At 34.6% G+C, this 10994-nt stretch overlaps 1 long non-coding RNA gene across 1 annotated transcript in view; it reads left to right on the top strand.

Annotated features, from left to right (window-relative positions):
• Window positions 1–16: 16 nt before the first annotated feature.
• Window positions 17–10994, top strand: part of LOC309868235 — a 54580-nt gene continuing 43602 nt past the window's right edge. The window contains exon 1 of the long non-coding RNA XR_014313592.1: window positions 17–105. This is a non-coding gene — a long non-coding RNA (uncharacterized lncRNA). The remainder of the gene's footprint in view (window positions 106–10994) is intronic.

Raw genomic sequence — 10994 nt, 5'->3', positions numbered from 1 at the left:
CGTCTAATTTAGAACGGGCCTTTGAGGACCCACCTCTCGTTATGACTGACAAGCCGATGCACCAATCAGGTGCAACTATATCGTCACGCCAAAGACTTGGAACAGGTAATTGCTGATCCGAGCGAAGCTGGCTTGTAGTATTTGGGCTGGTGGTTGGAGTGGTGGTCTAGTGAGGGTTAGCATCTGAAGCCTAAATCTTGATTTTTAGATGTTCCTTATGGGCGTTGGTAAGAGGAAACTTAAAGTTAAATGTTAGAATTTTAGAAGTTAAAATTTTGAATTATAAAAGTTAAAATTTTAACATGGCGCTGTGGAGTTGTCTGAGGAAAGACTGCTGCTGGGGGATGCAGCAGTACCCACACCTGCTTCTAAACTTGGAAAACTCTTTCACATAGAATGGTCATACTTAGAACATTTTCACCTCTACAGGGTTGTTTAAAACTTACGTAAATTAATGTCACTAATTTTTCATGTGAGAGAGCGGAGAACATGAAAAAACAATAAAATGCCCTACGTTTCCTCGTGTACTATCAAGGGAATGGCATTAATTACTTTAAAATACGTTAGGTTTTAAAACATCCATCAGTTGCTACTCTCTGGGTGATACTGTAGAGACACTTACCCTAAAGCTTTCAAAGAAGTGAGACACATCAGTAGGTTCTAACAGTTTAACCCAAGTAAGTCATTGCATGCAACACAGTCTTTGAAACCAGAAGGAAGACAAATCTGAAGTGAAATTTGGCAACGTATTCATCAGATTTATTAAAAGGTATTTGAAGGACTTTTATGGTATATAGTCAGACTCTAACATTAAAAAGTTTTGTTGTCCAACTGAAAAAAAATTTTTTGGAAGAATTTTAAATGCTAAGCTCTATTCAGAAATAAAACCCATCAGCTTATAGATAAGGGAGGAGGTATTTAAAATTCTTAACTCTAATAGTCTGATGCATTTACAGTAGAGGTAGCAAAGGTGGAAACTGCATAATATGTATTCTTCAGTTTTAGAGAGGCTGAGTGAAAGGAGCAGAATAGGCGTCAAGGAACTGGAATAGGGGCAGTAGGGATAAAAGAACTCCTTTGACCTGTCCCTAGGGAGCCTCTTAATTAGGCTTTCATTTCCAAAGATCACCAGGCTTGACAGGATCTTGAGAAATCTTGTCTGTTCCCTTGCTCACAGCAAGATATACAATTTATAATCCACCTATGTCTAGAAACATCCAGAAAAAGATTTCACAATATGTAATCCAAAATCGAGCAACCTTCTCATTCAAGGCGCTCATCTCCATATCTAACTAAAATTCATGATTCTTTGCAGTGCAAGCATATTTTCTTTCCTCTGGTTCTCTTTTTGGAGAATAATTATAACAGGGTAACTAGATTTTTTTTTTTTTTGGTAACAAGTTAGCAACAGGTTTCAGATCATTTGTTTTCATCTAGGTGTGAAGGTTTTTTTGTACCAGTATTCAGGACACTGCTAGGAAACAGGTGGGGACATGCTTTGTATAAGAATACCATCTTGAATAAGATACTGCTCATTCCTGTCTATGCCATCACTGATTTTGAAATTTCAAGTTTTACTTGTTTCCTTGAACTTCTATTATAGAAGCGATGGCCATTTGACTTTTATATGTTATCTCTGTAATTCTGTGTTTTGATACCCAGACTTCCACTTATATTTTAGTATTGCTTACTGAGATAATACTTGGAATTTAACTCTTTTATGCATTATTTCTACTTTCCAGGGATCTTTCTGACTCCTTCCTGATGCTTACTACCTTCATTTTGGAAAATTTCTCATTTTCTTCTATTTATTTTAAATAGAAGAGTTTGTAGGCTGAAAAAATGTGGATTTCTTTGGGCTAATTTTAAATAGAGATATGTAGATAGTAATGTACAACAAAAATATGAAAGCTGTGACATTTAGAAAGGGAATAAAGGAAATAATTTTCCCCCTATAGAAGACTAAGTTTAGTTTATAAAGTGGGTTCCTGAAAAATCTGCTGCCTGGCAGAAATGATTCAAAGTGTTGGTCTTAGCATTACCAACAGAATTAGAAATACTGTCCTGCAAGTTTATGATAAGATCAATTGAAAGGATAGAAAATATAAATGAAATCTGGCCTATCTGTCTTAACAACAAAAATGTCCTTTATGAAGTGCCTTTAAGGTACAACCCCATGAAATAATCCAGTGCACAGTAAAATGCATGCAGTATTAATAGTGCTCAAGAGATGTTTGTTCCATGTATATAGTACACATTTTAACCAATGCAGGAAAGGAAAAATCTCTGGCTCTGCATAACCTGATTGATAAGTTTAAGTTCCTTAGAATGGCATCTTAGGCTCTTCTCATGATTTGGCCTTTGCCTAAATTTCCAGCCTCATTTTCTGCCACAAAGCACCTGGTGCTTAATGATCCTGAAACTGTTCTTAGTTCTTCAAAATTTTACTATTTTTTGCCTCCATGTTTTTGTTTTTGTTTTTAATTTATGCCCTTGCCTCTGGTCAGCTTAAAGAACTCCTATTCCTCCTTCAAACTCCAGCTCAGAAATCTCTGGGATGTCTTCCTTAATTCTTCTCATAAAGAGTTTATCATTTCTGCTAAACAACTCCTACAACTTGTATATACTTTCCATTATCGTACTTATCATATTGATAGTAAAATTTCCCTGACTCTGAGTCTGTCTCCCCACTGAACTATGAGCATTTATACATATCATGTTTGTATATTTAAGGTTTGCTATAGTACCTGGCATACAGCAATTACTCAATATATTCTTAATGAGCTGAATTATTTGCCTGTCTAGGGTGAACAGAAATGTAAAATGGGACAAAAACAAGTTTCTACTCTTAAGGGGAAATTGTACCACATGGGAAGAATGTTATACAAATTCATTTCAAATAACAAACAAGTCTGTTTATCCTCTTCTGGAATAATACCAAATTCAAAGTGCTCAAATTTTTCTTAATACATATAGCTAGCCTCTGTAACCATTCTCATGAATGATAGCTATACCAATTAATTGTACCTTGTATATGCCAGACACTCTGATCATCATGAGATATATAAAGAGGAATCAGACAAGGACTCTCTCAAAGAGCCAAATTTAGTAGGAATCAGACAAGGACTCTCTCAAAGAGCCAAATTTAGTAGGCGAGGCATATATGTAAACAAACAACTATAATATAATGTGAGAATGATCATTTTAGAAGTATGTAAAAGGCAATACAACCAGTTAATTCCTGTGGGGAGGTGTTTGGGTTCAGTGTCAGGAAAATCTCTAAACACTTGATGTATAACATAGATTGAGGATCAAATGAAGAGTACATTTCTTAATTTAGATAAAGCATGAGCATCAACTTGAACGTGCTTAATGTGTTTAGGGAGGATTCACTGAATAGAGAAGTATGGCTAAGCCAGCATTTCCCAAAGTTTGTTTTGCTGAACACTAGTCCTGTGAGATGCTTCTTTTAACAAAAGTTTCCATGGCCAAGTAAGTGGGAGTAATACTGACTAATTGTGTTACCATGTCATGAAATGGATCACAACATTCCACTTTCTATTAGCAAGGAGCTTACACTATAATCAAGTCCAACAACACAACTCAACAAGTCCCAGAATCCCGTTTTCGAGGATTTGTTTACTGAGACTCTCCATACCAGTTTCTGAGGCAGTCAGGGTTTAGTTAGAAAACAGAAACAAGGGGCGCTTGGGTGGCTCAGTGGGTTAAGCCGCTGCCTTCGGCTCAGGTCATGATCTCAGGGTCCTGGGATCAAGTCTCGCATGGGGCTCTCTGCTCAGCAGGGAGCCTGCTTCTCTCTCTCTCTCTCTCTCTCTCTCTCTCTCTCTGCCATTCCATCTACTTGTGATCTCTGTCAAAAAAATAAAATCTTAAAAAAAAAAAAAGAAAACAGAAACCATACCTGCTATTTGAACAGATAAAATGTTAATAAAAATTGTTATTAGGGTAAATTGTTAAGAGATAATAAGAAAACAATACTAGATCACAAAGATAGCAAATTCAGGAAGCAGCTAGCCCCTCTAGGGCTGGGGGAACAAAGGGAAGAATTTGGAATTATTAAAATTTAGGAGCTAAGAGGCACATCCCTGTGGAGTCCCTCAGAGAAGGGAGTGGTGCTTACCTGGGATTGATGTCTTAAGAGGTGAGGGGACGTGATGAGGCTGATTTGGCAAGTGTTTAAAACTGCAAAGAAAGCATCCAAGCACTGCAGAACAACACCATGCAGACTAACATACATGCAACTGAGATCCCTGAAGGAGAATAGAGAGAGATGGGAGCAGAAGAAACATTTCAAAAAATGATGGCTGAGAAATTTCCAAAAATAATGAAAGCATCAAATGACAGATCCAAGAAACCCAGAGAACTCCAGTAGTAGTTGTATACTGCTGTGTAACAAATTCTCCCAAATGTAGTGGCTTAAAACAACAAAAATTTCTTGCCTCCTAGTTTCCGTGGGTTAGAAATTTAGGAGTGGCTTTGCTTGGTGGTTCTGTCACCCACTGTGGAGAAAGCCAGCAAGGCAGAAGCCATGGTGCCTTTTAACACCTAGTCTTTTAAGTCACACGTGGTCACTTCCATCTGATTCTGTTTGTCAGTAGCAAATTATAGTGGTTGGCCCATACTCAAGAGGAGGGAAATTATGCTCCACACCTCCATTTCAAATATCAAGGAGAAATGAATATTCTTTAATGTAAACAAAACGAAGATACTTGATTATCAGCAGACTGCACTATTAGAAATGTGAAAGGAAGCCTTTCAGGCAAAAGGACCATGATACTAGCAAGAAATTTGTATCTAGAGGCGCCTGGGTGGCTCAGTGGGTTAAGCCTCTGCCTTCAGCTCAGGTCATGATCTCAGGGTCCTGGGATCAAGCCCCACATTGGGCTCTCTGCTCGGCAGGGAGCCTGCTTCCCCCTTTCTCTCTGCCTGCCTCTCTGCCTATTTGTGATCTCTCTCTGTCAAATAAGTAAATAAAATTAAAAAACCAGAAATTTGTATCTATACAATGAAATAAAGATCTTAAGAAGAAATTAAACTAAAATGACATATAAAAGACATTTCTTTCCAGAGTGACTGGGTGGCTATGTCAGTTTCATGTCCCACTCTTGATTTCAGCTTAGGTCTTGATCTCAGGGTCATGAGTTTGGGGCCCAAGTTGGGCTCCACACTGGGTATGGAGCCTACTTAAAAAAAAAAAAAAAAAAGGATAATTTTTTCCTCATTTTTACTTGTTCTAAGGATAGTTAACAGTCTAAGACAATAATAGTTGCAAATTTATTGTGGATTTATAGCATATATAAAAAGTGTGTGACAACAATAACAAAAATTGGGAAGGAGGAATTTTATGTGTACACTTGTAAGTTTTCTAGCTTGTACATGGAACAATCTAATATTTGAAATAGACTGTGCTAAAGATGTAAATTATAAGCCCTAAGATAACCACTAAAATATTTTCATAGAAATATAGTTAATAAGCTAATGAAATATGAAGGAATCATAAAAACAATTCAAAAAAGAGAAGAAGAAAGAAAAAAGACATGGGGCAAATAGAAAATAACTAGTAAGGTAGTAGAATTTAATCCAACCATATTAATAATTACATTATATTTTTAATATCAGAAAATGTAGGTATCATAAGAGCAGTATGTAAGGTTAAAAAGATCAGTTTACCAAGAAGACTTGTTTGTGTACCAACAACAGTTCTTCCAAAATACTTAATACTTCCAGAAAAACTGATAGAATTGAAAGGAGAAAGATACAAATCCACAATTATATTTAGAGACTTTAACGCCCTTCTCTGAATAATTGGTAAAAAATATAGAAAAACAGTATATAGGCTGCTAATTTTAGTAGAAGATACACCAACTTAAACAAAATGGCTTATTCAAGGGAAGAAAGGTACATTTTGCATTTCTTCTTTTATTTTATTATAAAATAATATAATAATATAAATGTCATATACATCGTTATGAGAATATTATTGCTATGAAATAATAAGCCATATATGAATGTTGTATACAAGTTGTATATGGCTTATTATTTCATATATGGCTTATTATTTCATAGCAATAATATTCTCATAACGATGTATATGACATTTATATGTACTGGTAGGATGTTTTTGACTCAAAAGTTTAAACAAAAATACTGGAGAGGTAGTTTTGCCAATGCAAGGTGATTAAAAAGAAGGCCTTACCTTGCTTTTTTTCCTTAAACATCTGTAACCATTTCCCTTTGTTCTGATTAATTTAATCATCTTATTTATTTTTATAAATGCTTACCTTATATTAAAAATGTTTTTCCTTGAAAATCATGTAAATCAAGCTTTACAAATTCAGTTCCACTTTTCCCCTTTGACCTGTAATTTAACTTCAGAAACAGTCTTCATTTCTAATTCATTTTCACAAGTCAGTAGTTCTTAATACTTAAGATTTAAGTTTCTCGATAAATGTACAAAATCTATATGAAGAAAACTGCAAAATGCTTCTGAGAAACACAAAGTAGACAAGTAGACTTGAAAAAATTAAAAGATCTACATTCTTGGCTAAGAACTAAGTATCATGAGGCTGACAGTTCTTTTCATATGAATGTATAAAGTTCATACAATTCCAATAAAATATCAAAAATATTTTTTTTCTGGATCTGGAAAGTTCATTTTAAAGTTAATATGGAAAAATAAAAAGAGAAGAATAGTCAGAAAAATCTACATGTTATGCTACCACAAAAATTATTCTTAAACCTTGCACTGTCATTTATCCTTTAAAGAACACAAAAAATATATATTTTATATTAACCCCCATATCCATCTTCTGCTGCTCTTCATTCCTTTGTGTGGATCCAGATGCTCATCTCGTATCATTTCCACTTGCTTGAAAAGCTTCTTTTAACTTTTCCTGAGTGAAGATCTGTTGGTAATGACTCCTCTTCAGTTTTTCTTCTCTTCTATCCAACAAAATTATTTTGTTTTCAATTTTTCATATATTTGCTGGACAAAGAAATGAGTTTTTTTTTCTTTCAGTACTTTAAAAATGTGTCTCCATTATTTTTTTGGTTTGCATCACTTATTGAGAAGTCTGATGTATATGTTCCTTTTTTCCTTTGGCTGCTTTTAACATTTTTCTTTTTGCAGCTGGTTTTCAGCAATTTTATTAATATTGTGCCTTGACATAGTTTTCTTTATTTTTATTTCTACTGGATCTGTGGGTTTATAGTTTTTATCAATTTTAGAAATTTTAAACTTTTATTCCTCAAATATATATTTTTTTCAAATATTTTTTTCTATCACCTCCTGTCTCTATTTTCCTTTTGGAACTCCAGTTATATATCTGTTAGTCCATCTGTTATTATCCCAGAAGTCTATTCATTTCTTTTTCTCTTGGTGCTGTATTTTGGATAATTTCTGTTGCTGTCTTCAAGTTCACTGGTATTATCTTCTGAAGTGTTTCATTTGTTTTAAATCCCATTCAGTGTACTTTCGTTTTTTATATTGTATTTCTCTACAGGTTTCATTTGAATTGTTTTTATATCTTTGATATCTCTTCTCATCATGGTCATGTTTGCTCATATGTTCTTGAACATACAGAGTATATTTATATTAATTATTTTAAATATCTTTGTTATTTACATCATCTCTTATTTCTGTATCTGTTTCTACTGATTTATTTTCTTATGGTTGTGGGTCATATTTTCCTGATTTTTTTTGATTGCCAGACATAGATTTTACATTGTTGCTTTATGGATTTTGAAGCATTTGTTTAAATAGGATTTCATTTTGATACACAGTTAAGTTACATGTAATCGGTTAGATCTTTTGAGGCTTGGTTTTAAGCTTTGTCTTGGCCCGTACAGTAGCCTTAGGGCAGGGCTAAATTAGCCCCACAATGAAGGTGATACCCATTCTGAGTGTTCTAGTTAATGTTCTTATATTGCGAGAGCTTTTCACTCTTGTTGGTGAAAACAAAATATACTTATCCCTTTCCCTCAGTGAACAGTGGGAACTGTTTTGCCTATTAATTTCTAGTCTTGATTACTTTCCTCTCACATATACCTGAATCAATACTCAACCAAAGACACAAGGAGACCCCTCTGCAGATCTCCAGAACTCTCTTTGCAGAACTCCCTTTTCTTTAGTACTCTGTTCCACCGACTCTCACTGCCTTGACTCCTCAAACTCTGTTTGCTATCTCCTCAACCCAGTGAGACAACCAGACTTTATTTGCATTCTACCTCCCGGACTGGCAGCCTGGAAACTGTCTGTATACAGTAAATTGGTACAATTATTGGACTCAACTTGTTCGTTTCCTTTCTCTCCAGGATCACGGGCCTATACTTCCTATTATCCAATATCTAAAACCAGTTGTTTTTTTTTGTTTGTTTGTTTGTTTTAGCTATTTTTTCCCCTAGATTTTTAAGTGGAAGAATAAATCTGCACCTAATTACTCCATTTTGGTCAGAAGTAGAGGTCTGTCACTCCTTTTATTAGGCCTTTTGATTCCCTCATGGGTCATGCAGTGGTTGTGACACTCGGCACAGGTAATACCCTTCAGATGAGAAAGCCAGATTTGTGCTAAGCCATTAGTACCAGCAAGGCTACGTTTACATGTAGGGAGTAGGTGTTGGGCAAAGCACAGATGATGCCCAGATGTCCCTGACAATGGCACGACCTCTCATTTTCTACTGTTCTTAAAAGTTCACTCTCTGACTGATTTAATACCCCTTAACGAGTGGTTCTGTTTGTTTCAAGAACTACAGTTACAAGTCGCCTTCTCCAAACCTTTTAAAGGGAAGATGTGTGGGTGTTAAACTTTCTGTATTCTCATGTGTCTGAAAAATCTTTATTTTGTCATCCTACTTGAGTGATAATTTGACTTGCCAAAGGTTTCTAGGTTCAAAGATTTTTTTTTTCTCAGTATCTTGAAAGTATTTTTCTGGGTTTTGTTTTTTTCCTATTATTGATTTTACTGATGAGAAATATAATGACAATGTTTCCTCATTTTTTCCAGTGTTAAGTATTTTCTCTTTGGAAGCTTGACAATATATTTTACTTTCCACAAGTTTCACCATGAACTTAGATATAAGTTTTTTAAGCTTACTTTTGACCAGCATTTGATAACTATTTTATTTTATTTTTTATAAAGATTTTATTTCCTCAGAGAGAGAGAGCACAAGCAAGGGGAGGGGCAGGCAGAGGGAGAAGCAGGTTCCCCGCAAGGGGCTCAATGCAGGACTTGATCCCAGAACCCTAAGATCACAACCTCAGGCAAAGGCATACACTTAACCAACTGAGCCACCCAGATGTCCCTTGATAAATATTTGAAATCTGTACACATGGGTCTCTTAAAAAGAATTATGCCAAATTGTTATTTTATTTTAAACATTGCCCACCTACCGTTCTTTCTACTTTTCCCTCCTGAAAATATGTAATCTAGTGTCATTTCTCATATATATATATTACATTTTTCTTTTATCTTTGTGCTGGGAGCTTTCCTCATTTACATCTTACTACTCATTAATTTACTTTTCATCTGCATTTTCTCTGCCATTTAGCTCATTCTCTGAGTTTTTGAAATATAAAATACAGTTTTTATTTCTGAGCTGTTTGGTTATTTTTCTTAACTATTAGGTTTCTTAACTATTAGGTTATTTGTGTGTTTCATCACCTATTTTTATTTGTTGATTTCTTCTTTTATCTCTTTGAAAATATTAAGTGTATTCATTTAATATTTCTAACCCAGATTTCTATATTCTGTTAAGCATTTGCTGTCAATTTCTTGCTTGGATTGTGTGGGGATAATCCCACTGACTTCATACAGTTGGATGAAATTAGATAATATAGAAAATTCACAGTACAGTTGTAGCACAAACAATAAACCTACTTTTTTTTTTTATCACTTTTCTCATCATTTGACTATGTTCTGTTCTTTGATTCTCACTGATATTCGCATTTTTACCCCTTCTTTTTTCAGCCCTTAATTTCAGAAATTAAAAGTGCACATGTCATTCATTCCTTCTCCCAATTGTTTTCTTTTTCCATTTTTGATGTTCCCTAATTGGAGATTCTATAATATCCCTCAAGATCATAAAGTTTCTCTTGGTATATCTCCTGGCTGACTAACAGCAGTCTTTCTTATATTCTACATTTATTTAAGGGAAGCCTATACCTACGTCCTGTGTTGATAAATTGGCTCACTAAACCCAGTTGTTGAAGTGAATACTCATTTCTTTTCTCAATTGAGTAATTATCTTTATTAAATTAATGCATGTAAAATGCTAGCACACATGCACATAGTGAGTTCTCAGTAAAGTTAGTGATCATTGTTTTAACTTCTTTATCTTTTTGGAAAGAGAATAATTTAAAATTGATATTTTAAAAATATGTTATTATACTAAGATAGCAACTAACTGTTTTCTTTATTCACTAGAGAACGTAATGAGAAGAGAAAACAAAAACTGATTTGAGGGTTTCTGTCTTATTTAAGGGAGATGCAAGTAAAACTTTTTATAGGTTTTTAATGATTATAAAAATAATATTGTCCTCAAAGGCAATAACATAGACTACATAAAATCAAATTCCTTCTGATCCTTTCCCTGCTTCTAGTATTTGGTAAATGTAATCTTGTCATCTATTCTAAGAAATTATTCTAAAACACAAAGTTTTTTGTTGTTGTTTTTTAAAGATTTTATTTATTTATTTATTTGACAGAAAAAGATTACAAAGAAGCAGACAGAGAGAGAGAGGAGGAAGCAGGCTCCCTGCTGTGAGCAGAGGGCCCGATGTGGGGCTTGATCCCAGGACCCTGGGACCATGACCGGAGCCAAAGGCAGAAGCTTAACACACTGAGCCACCCAGGTGCCCCAAAACACAGAATTTTGAGCATAAGAATATCCAAAATACCTTTCTTTCTTTCTTCTTTTTTTTTAATACCTTTCTATTTATACGTGTTTAAAAACTAGAAGTATCCGGGCGCCTGGGT

The sequence above is a fragment of the Mustela nivalis genome, assembly GCF_964662115.1.
Source record: "Mustela nivalis genome assembly, chromosome: 6".
NCBI lineage: Eukaryota > Metazoa > Chordata > Mammalia > Carnivora > Mustelidae > Mustela > Mustela nivalis.
This window is presented reverse-complemented; position numbering and strand designations above follow the sequence as displayed.